At 37.3% G+C, this 16,232-nt stretch overlaps 1 protein-coding gene across 3 annotated transcripts in view; it reads right to left on the bottom strand.

Moving 5' to 3' along the window:
* Positions 1 to 16,232, bottom strand: part of LOC127442887 (gastrula zinc finger protein XlCGF57.1-like) — a 119,159-nt gene that overhangs the window by 58,303 nt on the left and 44,624 nt on the right. The gene's annotated exons all lie outside the window — the stretch shown is intronic.

The raw sequence follows: 16,232 nt of genomic DNA, 5'->3' as shown, positions 1-16,232 counted from the left end.
ACTTGCTATAGTTTACTTCGATGTTATTTCTTCATCAACCAGCAATGTCAAATGTAAATCTAATCAATCACTGAAACATCAGCACCACCTTGAGTAAAAAATATGTATAATATGTATGTGTACACACATATGGGATACTGAAACTCACCATTGTTGCACAGAAAATTGTTTGTATGAATATAGTACTTATTTCTCTTGTAAGAAACAAAGAATTAGATATCCTGTGATAGCAAACTTAAATAGATATGAAATAATTATAATTTATGGAAGTGCAAAAAAATAATAATAATAATAAAAAAAATAATGACCCTATACACTTTTAGTACTTACATTTTTTTATTTTATTTTATTAATTTTTTTGCTATTTTGTCTTTGCATGTTACAATATTTATAAGGGAGATTGAGGAATACTAAAGAGGTGTGGGCACAAGTTAACTCCAAAAAATAGATAAGGCACAGGGGATGGAATGAGGTCCCTGGTCTAAAGACCTGAGGTATGCATTTAATGGTTAATAGGGATGTTATAATCTGAAGAAAGGTGTCATTGATGTACCACCATGAGCTCACATTTGTTCATGTTTAAGGCTGCACTACAAAAAAATTTTGGCTTAAAAAACAAAACAAAATGCCATTACACAGATAGCACACGAACATCTTCAAGATGTCTGTTTTAGATCCTTTCTTCTGGAAAGCATCACAATCTAAATAACATCTGATAAACATCTTATAGACATCTAAGGGGTTTTCCAGAAAGCAGATTTAGTGACTTACCCAGGTAAATTTACTCCCGAGTAAGCAGACAAAATCAAGTTTTTAATACTAATATTTTTTTATATGTAGAACACATTGGAAAGGCCTCCAAACTCTTCACTGTAAAGAGAGGGTGTTATGTATTTATATTTAGCCCTTTTAATAAATAATGTTATTTTATGATAATATTATTAACATATAGATATAAACATCATAGAATGAAATTCTAGAACCCACATTCTTTTTACAAATGTTAATGTTAATTCTAAAATTCTATAGTATCAGTAAGTCTGCCAAATCAAAGCTTAAGAAATACAAATTTTCACTCATTTTGTTTTTTTTTCAATAACTAGAAAATATGTGCTAATTTCATGGACCATCCAGCATAGAGGTTAGATATTTGATTTGGCATCACTTTAATTCATGTACCTAAAGAAATGCACACATTTCCAGACTTGTTCATTGTACTCTCTTTATTATCTGAAAGCATAAATGAGACATGCTGTCATTAGAGTAACCTACAGTGCCCTCCTTTAGCTGGTGGTCAAGTGATTCAATGAAAGGATGTCTTTCTGATGCTCAGCCTCCTCTACACCATTAGAAGCTGTATATGGTCCTACTGAAAAGCATTACATTAAATCATTGGAAAATTATGACAACTGTGGGAGATCCTACAGTTGAAAAAGGGTCTACTTAATACAATAACACCATCAGCAAGTGTGGGAAATGGAAGATGATATGATGCTAATTCAAAGTTTACGGAAACCCCAAATGTTAAACTGGGTAGCCTACATCAAATGGTATTCATCATTTTTACCTCATACCGCATACATTATTACATGAACACCTTACATCCTTGAGCTCTATTCTTTATAAGACATTGAGGGGGCAGAAAAAGAGTTAAGAGTTGCCATGGAAACGGGAACTCATCACTCAACAGAGGACTTATCTGATTCTGTAAAAAAGAGAGTTTATAAGAAATATTGTAAAGGATTTAAATTGTAATTTGTAAATGTAAAAAATGGGAGTGTTGACCTTTTTCAGTGATGTCACTTTTTCCTCGCAGCCACCATATTTGTGACCAACAGCGTGAGAAAACAATGGAGGAGAACAGAAAAACACTCGTTATCAAGAAAAAACTCATAAAATGCTTTTGATCCATGCCAAGTCCCAGGAAAGGTGTATACAGGTCAAGTCAGCACAAATATTGGCAAATTTGACTTTCGCAGACATTTAAATATATTTGATATATGTTTTATCTCCGTACGCTGGTGCGTCTGATGTGTAACCGGCAAGTACACACGCCTCACGGTATATCACCGTGAATATCTCTCATTCAGAAGACATAAATGTTTGTGTTGTTTTCTGCTCACATTATTGCACGCCTGTGATGATCCCATCTGTATGAATGTAAGAGCTGCTTTAACTCATAAAAAATACACAGAAAGCAACCAAGGCATTTTAGAGTATATGAATAATACCTGTGTGTTTACATTGTAGTCTGGTGGTGTGAATAAAGTCAGTGCTTCATAATCTTGTGATGTGTTGTTTATTGACTAAAATTAGCATATATGTAATGGTAGCCAGCTGGTACATGATAGCTGTGCGGTGTGTAAACCTCACTCCCCTGGCCTCAAGAGGCACACTAGCGACTGACACTAGAGGCTGCAGCCTTTAGCCTTCCCATTAGTGTGCCGGCCTCCCATGCCAGAGATGCCGGTCTGAATCTCACTTGGAGTGGGTTGAGCAGGAACGATTACAGTGGTGCCATGAGCCAGATGGGAGTGAGGTTTAGGGGGTGGGTGTAATGGGAGCCAGTTGGTACGTGAAAGCTGTGTGGTATGTGAAAACCTCACTCCCTTGGCCTCAAGAGGCACACTAGCGACTGACGCAAGAGGCTGTAGCCATTAGCCTCCTTGTTAGTGGCGTGGAGCAAGCTGTTCCCTATCATTGTGAGTGGCTTTGAGCAGATTTCTTCCACTTCCGTGGAAACGCAGCCTTATGGAGCTTATGTGAGAAAATGAGTTGCGTTCAATAAACAGACTGTTCCGTCTATAATTGCTCTGTTTTCTTATTGGCATTTTATTGTCAATTATCCTCATTTTAGTGTATTAATATCGCAGTGTCGCGTCGTGCCTGGGGTGGACAGACAGATTGCTTGTCGTTGGAATCTTATCGTGTTGCGTCTGGTTAGGACAAGGTTTTTATTTCATGACTTTAACATACACCTCGGGAAAAATACAGAGGTCCAGACCTTGGTGACCTCAATGGTGATTACAGCCATGCTTCTCCACTACATTTTCGTTAGACTCTTCACTCAGAATGACTGCATAAAAATATAATGTTCTTTGTCAATGCAAGGGATTTAATATTCATGTTTGATATCATTAAAAAGGTCTGTGTGAGTGGTACTTTGGTCTCATCCCCTCAGCAGTAAAATATCTGGTAACAGTTTTGAGAATTTTGAGAAATGTATTAATTACATACAGTTAAATACATTAAGTGTATACAGATCTATAGAACTAAGCAACCCTACTATTTAGAAATAGATAAGCTGTGGTAGTAATCTTTCTGAATAGTATTAGTATTAGCATTACTTCTGGATCAAAACAAAAGATCAAAACTGACGAGTTTGTGACGTGATCTGTGTACAAGGCCCGGCACCTGGGGCCAGGGGCGGACTGGCCATAGGGAAAACCGGGACTTTTCCCCGTGGTCTGGCTGCGAAACATTGCGTTCAAGCGTTAAGTTGAAACTGCGTTCACACTGCCAGCGACTTTGTCGCTGCATGTCGCCAGTGGCTGGCGGTTAGGTCACTAGTGGTGTGTATGGAGAGTCCTTTCCTCCATCTTTCCATCACTGCAGGAGCTGAGAGAGAGAAGGATCACATGAGCTCTACCGTCTTCTCTCGTATTGGCTGTCGCTCCCAAAAGTCACTCTTCATTTGCATTTCTCAACTTTGTCGCGTCGCTGGACACGCCCACATCCGGTCGCCAACGGTCGCCGTCGCTCGTGTCACTGGCTTTCATTGAAAATGAATGAGATGAGGTCATTTTGTCGCTGCGTGTCACTGGCAGTGTGAACACAGCTTTAAGCTGCGAGACAGCAACACGATCCTATCCATTTTCAATGACAGCACAGCGACTTCCGGCGACACGAGCTGCCGCGGCCGTTGGCGACAGAGATCGCCGTGGAGAGCGACAAGACAAGTTGAGAAAATGTAAACTTTATGCAAATGATGAGCGACATTCACGAGCAACTGCCAATGAGAGTGAAGATAACAGAGCTCATGTCATCTGTCTCCTGGCAGACTGGGGACGAGTGCATGCAAGACAGAGGAGAAGTTTCAGCATCGTGAGGGATTTTTACTGTTCTATATAATTTGTCCTTAACCACATGCATGGATACAATAAAACAATGATGCGTGGAAAAGCATGTCAGAAACGGTTTGCATTCCGAGTGAGCTTGATTCATTCATTCATGATAGATTGATTGTCTTATTAATGATTTAATACACTGAACACTGCTGCGCATTTTATAAAACACTCTACACTGCAGAATGTACAATTGTAGAGACAAGAGCACTGATTCCTTGTCACACTGTAATGATATCTTAGTTTAACCAGTATTAGGTCTCATCCGTGATCACATTTTTAAACGTTATTGCCAGACGTGCAGTCCTCCAATAACGTTACAGCGACAAACAGTAGGAACACCCACTAGTGACACAGATCACAGAGTCTAGCGACACCAAGCCACAAAGTCGCTGGCAGTGTGAATGCAGCTTTATGCTGAATGGGCAGCGACTGGCTGAAGAGGGCCGCAAAATGGCGAAGGGGGCCGCGATATGTAGAAAAGCAACATTGAATTAAAATGTCATGTACAGTACGTGATTCGTATGTCATTCATAACTGTGAATGTGAAAACATTAACGGAACAGTTTTCAGCTAATCAGGCTTAAGACAAAGAGTGAATGTGTATATTGTAAAGGAACTGAATGAATGTGGTAATCTGGCAGGCTTTTGAAGTAGCTTTTTAGAAAATGCTCGACATTGTCTAAGAAAATTATCTATAAAAAAAAAAAAAAACAGTAGACCGTTATCACCCACAGATTGGAACTAGAACATGGGAAGACCTGTGACTTCTGTTGTGCTTTTAGGTTTTGGCAAGGACAGTGTTATATATTCTTAATGCAAATATTATTAAGTAATAATTTAAAATCTTATAATTTTTTATTATAATTTAAGATTTTCTAAATAATTGATTTGTTTTTAATTCATTCAGAATTTTGTACATCATCTCCTAAGAGTCTTCTTTTAAAAGTAAGTTTTATTTTGAGTATGTCTTGTCAGGTTTGTGCTCAAAAAAGAGACACAAAAAAAAAGCCATATGACAAGTGCACTATATCCAAGCTTCCTGGGGCCATACAACAGCTTTGTGTTGTATGAACTACTTTTATGATATTTTTATAATGATTTTTTTCTCTTTTGGACTTTGACAGCAGTGCTCAATATGAACTGTTTTTGTATGGCAAAGAGCAGCGTTCGGATTCTTGAAGAAAAAATTGGGTATAAAGATTGTACTGGGAGGAAAAAACAATGAGGGGCAACTTGAGGGCAGTAAATAATTTTGTATATTTTTTTTAATGTATTTTTTTTTGCTAACCAACTGACACAGTCATGTCATTTTACAGATACATCACTGATGAAAATAAATTCTAATTATATTCGCCTTTTCTTTGAGACAGCACAAAAATAGAGATAAGATGACTGAAACACAGTGTTTCATTCTAGCAATGCAGACAGTGTTTGTCTTGTACTGTGTGAACTTTAAAAATACATGTATCTTTTAAAACCAAAAATGATACAATTTTGGGACTTTATCAAATTTCAAGCCTTTATTCAGAAAATGATTGCATTCAGCGCCTTTACTATATTAAAGGACCAAAGAGGACCATAATATCTGTAACCTCAACACTCGTGACCCCCCCATCCCCAAAATGGTCTGGTCCCCCCCAATGTTCAAGACATGGTTATGGCCTTGCCGGCACCAGACCATAAGCGACAGAATTCTGAATGAACGAGTGCGATTTAAAAGTATAGAATTAATTAGAATAATCAAGTATCAAAATCTAGATAAGATGTCAATTAATGATCAATAATTATTGGAATCTCAACTTAAATCACAGGTCTAATACAATTTCAAATTAATAATGGAGTCAGATTTAGCCTTAACTAAACAAAATAGTTTAAGGTGCTACAACCACAGGCACTCGAAAAGACAAACGTGCAGACAAACCTTCATCACTCGACTGGATACCATTATTGGACCAGCAGGGCTCGACGCTAACATTTTTAGGAGCGCTTGTAAGATAAATTTTATAGGACACAGTCACAGCTTTAGGAGCACAGTTGGAGATTAATGTTAGACTTTTATTAACAGTTAAAAACTGTTAACTTTTTATGTCACGTGCACTCGGAGCTCAAAGCACTTGGAGCAGAGCGCATGAGCACGAGTCGTTTTGTGGTGGCTTGCGCGAAAACCAGGATTGAGTAGCACTTGTTTCAGATGAGGAAGCATATTTAGTGTATATAAAGCACTAAACACCAAATGAATATCATTACATTTGCAGGAAAAGGACTGCAATAACCAACATATTAACTCCCACTTCAGTTCCATATTCGGGGCTGGACATAATGTTTTGACCTTATGACGCACACATAAAATACCTCACACTCTCAATTCAAAATGCCTGTTTTTGTGTTCGTACATGCTTTTGTGTAATTATATTTCTATGTAAAACATGCGTTTGTCAGCCATCTTTGATCATTGCACCAGGTATCGATATGTTTTCAGAATCTCATGCACAACCACTACCTTATAAGTCATCATCATTTACCAAAACATAGATGGATAATTCATACACTGGCTGTCCATCATTTTGACAGATAAAACAAGCAGGTAACTCCGCTTAAACCATCTTTATGGTGTATTTCTGCCTATGTGCCTTTCTTTCAGTCCATGTGTGCGTGGGGGGGGGGGGGAGAAAGAGAGGGAGGAAAAGAGAGCGTGACAGTACGTGCTCATTAAAATGCTAAATCTTGGATGAATCTCTTCGATGAAAAGTTTAAGAGTCATAAAATTAGAAGGGGCCTATCCCTGATTTTTAAATGTTTTCCTTGGTTACATTACTCTGTTTTTTGCTCTCTCTGACATTTTTTGCACACTTGCTGTGTTTTTCTTTGTTCGACTTCCCAAGTTCTTCACTTGCGCTTCCAAATAGTGTCCTCATTGGTCCACTAGTTCTAAACTGACAGCTCTAATCTAGCCAGTCAATCAAAGTGGAGAGGTGACATCACTCCAGTGCGACTCTGGCTTACTGCTGTGCTCAAACGTGAACAGATGAAAGATCATTAAGACACTGAGAAAATCTCACTGTTGTTCAAGTTTTTTTTTTCTTCTAATTTTCTCTCATTTAAACTAAGAAATGTGTCACATCAAATGATTTAACGTGCTTTTCTGTGTAGAGTGAAATTATTTTCCTACTTAGAAATATAAATTTAAATGATTTGATATCACAAGAAAAAGGCACCACTGACAGCAGTAAAAGGCAAAATAAAAAAAATAAATAAAAAAAGTTATTTTATATAAGGGGCACAGTTGTCCAGCATCTGCCAAGAGCATCAAAGACTAGCACTTGTGCAAAAACATGCAGTATTTTCACAAAGTTTAACTGCATATGTTTAAACTTATATATTTACATTTAGCAGGGAAATAAATCAGAATCATTCAGAACTCACTTTTTAAATCATTATATTGTAAAGGTTTTTTTTTTTTTTTTTTTTTTTTTTGAAGCGATCTTATAGCATAACTATCATGATTGTTCTCCCTTCAAAGGGTGATTTATCCCGTTTGGAACGCAGGGTTTATTTTTCTCTCTTCTCATCTTCTCCCAGGTAGAAACAGGTAGACAAGTATCTATATCCACAGTAAAACAAGTCCTATATCAACATAACCTGAAAGGCTGCTCAGCAAGGAAGAAGCCACTGCTCCAAAACCACCATAAAAAAAGCCAGACTACAGTTTGCAAGTGCACAAGGGGACAAAGATCTTACTTTTTGGAGAAATGTCCTCTGGTCTAATGAAACAAAAATTTTACTGTTTGGCTATAATGACCATCATTATGTTTGGAGGAAAAAGTGTGAGGCTTGCAAACCAAAGAACACCATCCCAACCATGAAGCATGGGGGTGGCAGCATCATGTTGTAGGGATGCTTTGCTGCAGGAGGGACTGGCGTACTTCACAAAATAGATGGTATCATGAGGAAGGAAATTTATGTGGATATATTGAAGCAACATTTCAAGACATCAGCCAGGAAGTTAAAGCTCAGTCACAAATGGATCTTCCAAATGGACAATGACCCCCAAGCATACCTCCAAAGTTGTGGCAAAATAGCTTAAGGACAACAAAGTCAAGGTATTGGAATGGCCATCTCAAAGCCCTGACCTCAATCCAATAGAACATTTGTGGGCAGAACTGAAAAAGTGTGTGCGAGCAATGAGGCCTACGAACCTGCCTCAGTTACACCAGTTCTGTCTGGAGGAATGGGCCAAAATTCCAGCAAATTATTGTGAGAAGCTTGTGGAAGTCTACCCAAAATGTTTGACCCAAGTTAAACTATTTAAAGGCAATGTTACCAAATAGTAACAAAGTGTTTGTAAACTTCTGGGAATGTAATGAATGAAATAAAAGCTGAAATAAATCATTCTGTCTACTATTATTCAGACATTTCATATTCTTAAAATAAAGTAGTGATCCTAACTGACCTAAGACAGGGAATGTTTTCTATGATTAAATGTCAGGAATTGTGAAAAGCTGAGTTTAAATGTATTTGGCTAAGATGTAAGTAAACTTCTGACTTCAACTGTACATACAGTAATCTAAATAAGACCACATTCGGACTCATACTGGAATATTCTGGTTAACGTAAACGTGCCCACTTATTTATTAATAAATTAATTCAGCCACTGACTCGTTTTTGCATCACTAAAAATAAAAAAATAAAATCAGCGTGCACTGGCACATCGGAGCATGCACCAAAAAAACACCATACGTATGCTTGTCAGCTGACATATCTAAAAGAAAATTTTTACGTCAGTTTCTGCCTTTATAAATCCTGATTTGTTAATCATTTTGATCAAATAGTTTTTACATTTTATAAATGAGGCCCCTTGAACACCAACATTCATATGTACTTGTTGAACATTTAGATTCAAAACCATAGGGATTAATAACCCTAGTGGAAAAACCAGCTTAAGCTAGTAGCTTTGTTTTAGAACACGGTAGCTGGTTTAAATTTGTCATAAGCTGGTCGACCATCTACCATCTTCCAAAAACCAGCATGACCAGGTATGGTCTCCCAGCTTAAACCAGCTTCCATGTTCCAAAATAAAGCTACCAGCTTAAGCTGTTTTTTTGTTTGTTTTTTTACACCAGGGAACCTACTCTTCTGGAAAGGCTTACCAATTGATGTTGGAATATAGCTGTATGGATTTGATTCAGTTAAGTCAGACACTGATGTTGGATGATGGAAGCTAGTCGCAGTCGGCTTCCAATTCATCCTAAACATGCTCAGTGGGGTTCAGGTCTGGGATTTGTGCTGGCCAGTCCAGTTCGTCCACACCAGACTCCCCAACAAGATTAAATTACTTTTTTGGGTCAGGGGTATGACACACTTGCCGATTCAGAATGGTGGAGGGGTGACCAACTGACTCAACAGACTCACTCTCAGATTCCCCGTCACATGGAAATAACAATAGTACAGCGTGAACAAAGAATTGAAATAGAGTGATTTAGGATGTGATTCATGAAATAACTTTGAAATAACTTGAATGTTTGTGATTGTGTATTTTTCCCCTCTGGGCTGCCGTTGAAAGCGCATGTCCATAAGCAGCTTTCAGCGAGTAAAGAATTTGTGCCTGCACTTTCTTAATGATTTTAGTCATTTTATTGTAGCTAAACCCCTGGAGAAACACTTGGGAGAATCACTTGGGTATTTGTGGTGATATGTGACTGTGAGTGCAATTACAGATGAAAACATTCCGGTCAACATGACATCTAGTCAATTCTTCAGCAAAAAAAGCTCATTGGTCAGTTGACAAGACCACAAGAGCCTGTCCCAGAAACTAAATAATTTTTTCTAACAAGTTAAACAAGTATGTAACAATGTGCTTTTCAAGTTGACGAAGAATTTTACTCAGTTCAGTCAGTCAAGGGATTAACAACCTCCTGCTGGCACACTAATGTGAGCTCAGTCTCCCTCTGGCTGGCCAGCGATTATTAAAAAAATTATTTCAACTGAAAATGAGGAAAAACTGGCTTGTGTGACATTGGCATAAGGCAAAGAAGATCACTGAGTCCGCCATGTATGTGATGCATCCGGACAACTATTTTCTATATATGCAAGTACAGCTCCTATCTGATCAGTGGGACAATACTGAAATCTCAAACTGTTAGTAAACATTACACTCACAACCAGACTGATCTCATTAACATTATGTTATGTGTACGAGGTTTTTAAGGTGAATATTAGATAAGTTTTAATGAGTAAAACGTACCTCCTTGACTTAAAACTTAAACCTAAATGTAAACAACTGTTCTAACAGCATATGAGAGGTTACTACTGTAACGCTCTCATTGCAGGCCTCCCTGCATGTGCAATTAGACCCCTGCAAATGATCCAGAATGCAGCAGCACGTCTGGTCTTCAATGAACCGAAGAGAGCGCATGTTACACCACTCCCTGTCTCTCTTCACTGGCTGCCGGTTGATGCACGTATCAAGTTCAAGGCTCTGATGCTGGCATACAGAACAGTCACTGGGTCTGCTCCAGCACACCTAAAATCATTTCTGCAGAGCTATGCGCCCACTAGAATCCTGCAGTCAGCTAAGGAACGTCGCCTTGTTGTACCAACACAAAGAGGCACCAAAACACTTTCCCGGACTTTTGGCTTCATCATACCATGTTGATGGAATGACCTTCCCAACTCCATCCGTGAAACTGACTCACTTTCTGTCTTCAAAAAACGACTAAAAACACATCTTTTCCATGAGCACTTAACCAGTCACTAAAAAAAAAAAATTTTTTTTTTTTCTTGTTGCACTTTAATCTGTTTTGATTGCTACTATTCTGATGCTAGTGAAACTTTGTAATATGGCACTTTTCGTACCACGTTCTCTTTAAGATGTTTCGCTTATGTTTTCCTCTTTTGTAAGTCTCTTTGGATAAAAGCATCTGCCAAATGAATAAATGTAAATGTAAACAAAACAGACATCTTTACAGATGAAAAGCAAATGTGATTAAAACACATTTTCTGAAGCAATGTCATTTCGTGACACTTCTGTGCTTGCGTGTTTGGCTGGGATCAAACCACATTCTTCTGAATCCAAAGTACAAAACTTTATCAGGTCAGCTAATGCGGAAGCTATTCACATTCAAATAAGAGTGTAAATGAAGGTGGGTCTGTAATACAAGTGTCAAAATCTGTTGTTTTTCAAATGATGCTTTATAGAAAACGTGTTTCGATATCAAAACATAACAGTGAACAATAAGGTGAAAAATACTTGTTTATGAATTCATAATCAGCCGTTTGAACTCGTGATTTGTGTAAAAGTGAATAAAACGGACAGTTGTTTTAGTGCCTCATGTTAATACTTAGTTTACTCATTTTAAATCTTGACTTGTACTACACATAAATAATTAATTTTGGCACTACATTCATGCTGTTTAGCCAGGGGGAAACTGGCCCCCCACAGTTAGCCTAATTTTCCCCCAAAGTTATTTTTCTCCATTAACCAACATCTTATGGAGTTTTGTGTTCCTTGCCACAGTCGCCTTAAGCTTGCTCACTGTGGGTCTAAATATAAATACTATAATTATTTTCTATTATTTATTTTAAGGCGCAATTTACAATCTTTTTTTTTTATTATTATTAATAAACTGCACTATTATGACTTGAAGACATTACTATATTACAGCTTTGTTCTGTTAAAGCATAATTTTCTGTTAAGCTGCTTTGAAATGATGTATGTTGTGAAAAGCGCTATTCAAATAAAAATGACTTGACCATCATTGTGTCCTTGAGCAAGGCACTTAACCTCAGGTTGCTTTGGATAAAAGCGTCTACCAAATGCATAAATGTTCATGTAAATGTAATGTGCATTCTCAAATAACAGACAGACAATGTCTCTATAAAATATAAATTGGGATTTGCTTTTTTAAACATATTCCATTACTACCAGTCGCCACATTTAGCATTTAAGATTTCTCCAATTCCTAAGTATTAGAATGACCCATCTCACCCTTAAACATCTCTGAGATAAGACATATTGGTATGACCAAAATAACCTATTTTCCTTATTTCATCCATCCTTTAAGAGTTGTTGACTTCAAACCCCATATCATGCTTGTAGTCTCTTTAAGACAAAGTCCACCTTTGAAAGTTGCACAAATTTCACATAGTAAAGGGTGTGTTGCATTCCAATGGGCTCATCCCTTTGCCCTAATCCCTTCAAAGGGTTTACTCCCCAGAGTGAGAGACTTGGAGGTTTGAAGGGTGTAGGGTTAAAAAATATTGCTTATTCGGAATGCACTTTAACATCATCTATCCAAGTCAATGAAGCCATTGTTACTGTTGCACAAAGGCTGACGGTAAAGAACATCAGTTGTACCTAATCAGAAATATTTACGCATGATTTTGCCTCACTATTAACTACTTTCAGTAAGCAAAGCAAAAATAATTGCTTTCAGACTTTTAGGTCTTATGAAGTAATGTAAGCTTCATCAAACAGCCAGGGGTTTAAAATGATTTAAAAAGTTAATTACAATAGTTAAAAGCTTTTATAAACCTCAGAGATGCCACATGTTTTGGTATTTAGATCCAGAGTTTGTTTGCAATTGCAGCTGGTTTAATTTACATTTCACTTGGCACACCTGCAGAATTATGATGTATGGTCCGTTTCCGGTCTGCTTGGCAGCGAATTGTCCATCAACTGAACTTTACAGAAACATTCAATTTTGAAGACACTTCGGTAGATATGACCCTTAAACATGGCAGTCATGATTGTTGTCCCTTTGAAGTCCCCTTCAGAGGCGGATTTGTCCCGTTTGGAACACAGGGAAAAATTCTCAAGATGAAGATGGAAGTTGCTCACTGTGACAACTTTGGGGAGTTCTTTTTTAAATGTCTCTGTAGAGTTCTTGATGTGTTGAAACTCCTCCCACATTGAGTGCAGCCATTTGTCTTCTCTCCAGTATGCACTTTCTCGTGTGTCTTGAATAAGCAAAACTCTTTTCACAATGTGAACACTTAAGGTTTTTCTCCCGTATGAATCCTTTGATGCCGTTTTAAGTTGCCGATTAGGACAAAAGCTTTTCCACACTCTGAGCACACATGAGCTTTCACACCAGTATGTATTTCCTGGTGTTGTTTTAAATTGGACAGCATTGAAAAACTCTTGCCACACTGAGAACAGTGGTGTAATATCTCTCCCGAATGATTATTTATATGGGCTCTCAGGATTGTTTTATTTCTGAAACTCTTGCTACACTGGAGGCATGGAAAAGGCTTCTCTCCAGAGTGAATTTTTGTGTGTAATTTAAGGCTTCCTTTTTGGGTGAAATTTTTGCCACACTGGAGGCATGTGAAAGGCTTCTCTCCAGTGTGAACTCTTATGTGTAAATCAAGGTTTCCTTTATGTCTAAATCTCTTTCCACACTGATGGCAGTTGAAAGGCTTCTCTCCAGTGTGAATTCTTACGTGTGCCTCAAGAATTCTTTTGTGCGTGAAACTCCTCCCACAATGATTGCATGTGAAAGGCTTCTCTCCAGAATGATTTTTTATGTGTAAATTAAGGCTTCCTTTATGTCTGAAACTCTTTCCACACTGAAGGCATGTGAAAGGCTTCTCTCCAGTGTGAATTTTTATATGGCTTTTAAGGTTTCCTTTATGTCTGAAACTCTTTCCACACTGTTGACATGTAAAAGGCTTCTCTTCAGAGTGAATTCTTATATGGCTTTTTAGGTTTCCTTTATGAGTGAAAATCTTTCCACACTGAGGGCAGATTAAAGATTTTTTGTTAGTTTTTGTTCTTCGGGGTCTATTTAGTGAGAATTTCCTTTTAGTCTGTAAGCAACTGTCAGACTTTTCTGTATTATCAGGTTTTTGATCCTGATGTTTCTCCTCTCCTTCAATCAGTTCTTGACTTTCTTTTTTCAGCTTCTTCAGGTCTAAAATTAAAACATAAAATAGCAAAAAATCAATACAAGTGGCATATATGTGAAATGCAAAGAGATAAACGTGAACATTATCATTAGAAGAAAGCAATAGAGGCCAAGTATTTGTTTCTGTGACTTTTAATACTAAAGGTTAATTCTCATGTCCAGTGGCTTTTTCCTGGAATATACTGTATGACAAACAGGGTGAATGAAACAATCTGGTGAATTCCCACTTTTTCCAGCCACTTTTCCACACACGCATGTATACAGTAAGATGGGAAATGCAGAATTTAAAGTGAATCAAACTGAGAACATCTGGTCTTAGATCATTTGCAGCACTCATTTACAAGACAAAAAGTTCTTGAAAACTCTTAAAGTGTGCTCTGTTACAAGAAAGTTTATTTCTATTGACAAAAAACCAATTCATTGTCAAATTAGAATGAAATCTTAGTTGTACTGGGAATAAGTCTCATTTGTGATTTTAAAAGACATGGCGAGACGTGCAGTCCACCAATAAAATTAGAGTGACAGCAGTAGAAATGGCCACTAGCAAATTTACAGTACAGAGACTAGCAATCTGACAACAGGCCTTTAGGCCAGAATGTGATGATGGCAGGGGAGAGGAACTTACCCCAAAAGGAAATTAGAACCTAAATTTAAAACTTGTACCCCCCCCCCCATTACCCCCATGGAATGTGTGGCAATGCTTGCGATGTGTCTGTGAAACTGACTGCCCATGAAATGGGTGGTGTTTCTTGGCAAAAGTATCTGTGAAACTGACTACCCATGGAATGGGTAGCAATGGTTAAGACTGTACATAAAACAGGTGGCAATGCTTTGTGAAATTTCTGTAAACCAGACTGCCTGTGATATGGGTGGCAATTCTTGGTGAATTTTCTGTGAAACAGACTGCCTGTGAAATGGGTGGCAATTCTTGGCAAAGTTTCAAAAAAAATTCAGTCTAAAGTTTTCTTCCACTTTAGATCAGGAAATGAACTTTCGTTACAGAAGTGACTAAATTGAACATGAGTAAAAACTAATTTAAAAGCAGAATCCAAAAATAATACTGGCTACAGATTGTAGGAGGGTTGGCACTCCTAAGAACATGTAATAATGAACATTAATGTCATCGTTACGGACATGACCGCTGTTAAAGCAGCACTGTGATATATAATGAGGGGAAAACCATCCAAAACACTAAAACTTGTAGACTTTGATCTCAGAGATATCTGTATGATATCCATCAAGGCTGCATGATGGATTTAAATAAGACTGATATGGCCTTGCACGATACTAAGCCGCGTTTTAAAGTCTGCATTACCTGCTTCAGACAGCACTGCTCAAGCGAGTGGTGCCCTTTAGCGGGAGTAAGCGGAACATGCAAAATAGCGCAGTAAAATTAGATGTTTTTCATAATTCAATTTAAATCTTAAAGTTTGTCAAAATGGTCCCTTCTCAAATGCTTGCTATAAATGCAGTAGCTTGAAACAAGTCACAGATCAAACCAATAGTCAATGATCTATCAGAATCATCATGGTAAAGAACGAGTGGTGGGGGTTTGCGATTCTCTCACTGATATACATATGATTTGATATTAAGCGTCCCTAACGGTCATGTCCATAATTCATTTTTATGGGTGTTTAAAGTAAAGAAGGGAGACCATCTGTTTATCATATTTCACATGAACATAATTTAGCTGTGTACAGAAAGTTTCAAAAAAAATTCAGATAATTCATTGTTGCTCTGGAAAATGATTATTGTTAACAAAAAGTGAAAATAAATAGTCTTTCGATTCCTCTTTTGCAATTATAAAATATGGCTCTTTGAAAATGTTGTTTTAGAAATGGTGCACCCTTTGTGAGGTGGATAAATAATGCCATTTCCTAAAAACTACTATAATATAGATCCAGATTAGAGACTGACTGATATAGATTTTTTTACAACAGATACAATACCGATTATTCGTATGCTTACATTTCCAATAACTGTTATGCAAAACCGATTTTTTATTAATTTAATTACATTTTATATTTCATCTTTATATTATAAAAGTTAAAAATAGAGCTTGCACTCAAGTAGGAAAAATCTCACATGAATTCATTTATTAAGAGGACCCAACAGAGAAAACATTTCTAAAATTGTTATATTACAACTATTATAAAACCATGTCTTTTTTATATAATAACAGCAGCAATAGCGGCAACAT

The sequence above is a fragment of the Myxocyprinus asiaticus genome, chromosome 6, assembly GCF_019703515.2.
Source record: "Myxocyprinus asiaticus isolate MX2 ecotype Aquarium Trade chromosome 6, UBuf_Myxa_2, whole genome shotgun sequence".
NCBI lineage: Eukaryota > Metazoa > Chordata > Actinopteri > Cypriniformes > Catostomidae > Myxocyprinus > Myxocyprinus asiaticus.
This window is presented reverse-complemented; position numbering and strand designations above follow the sequence as displayed.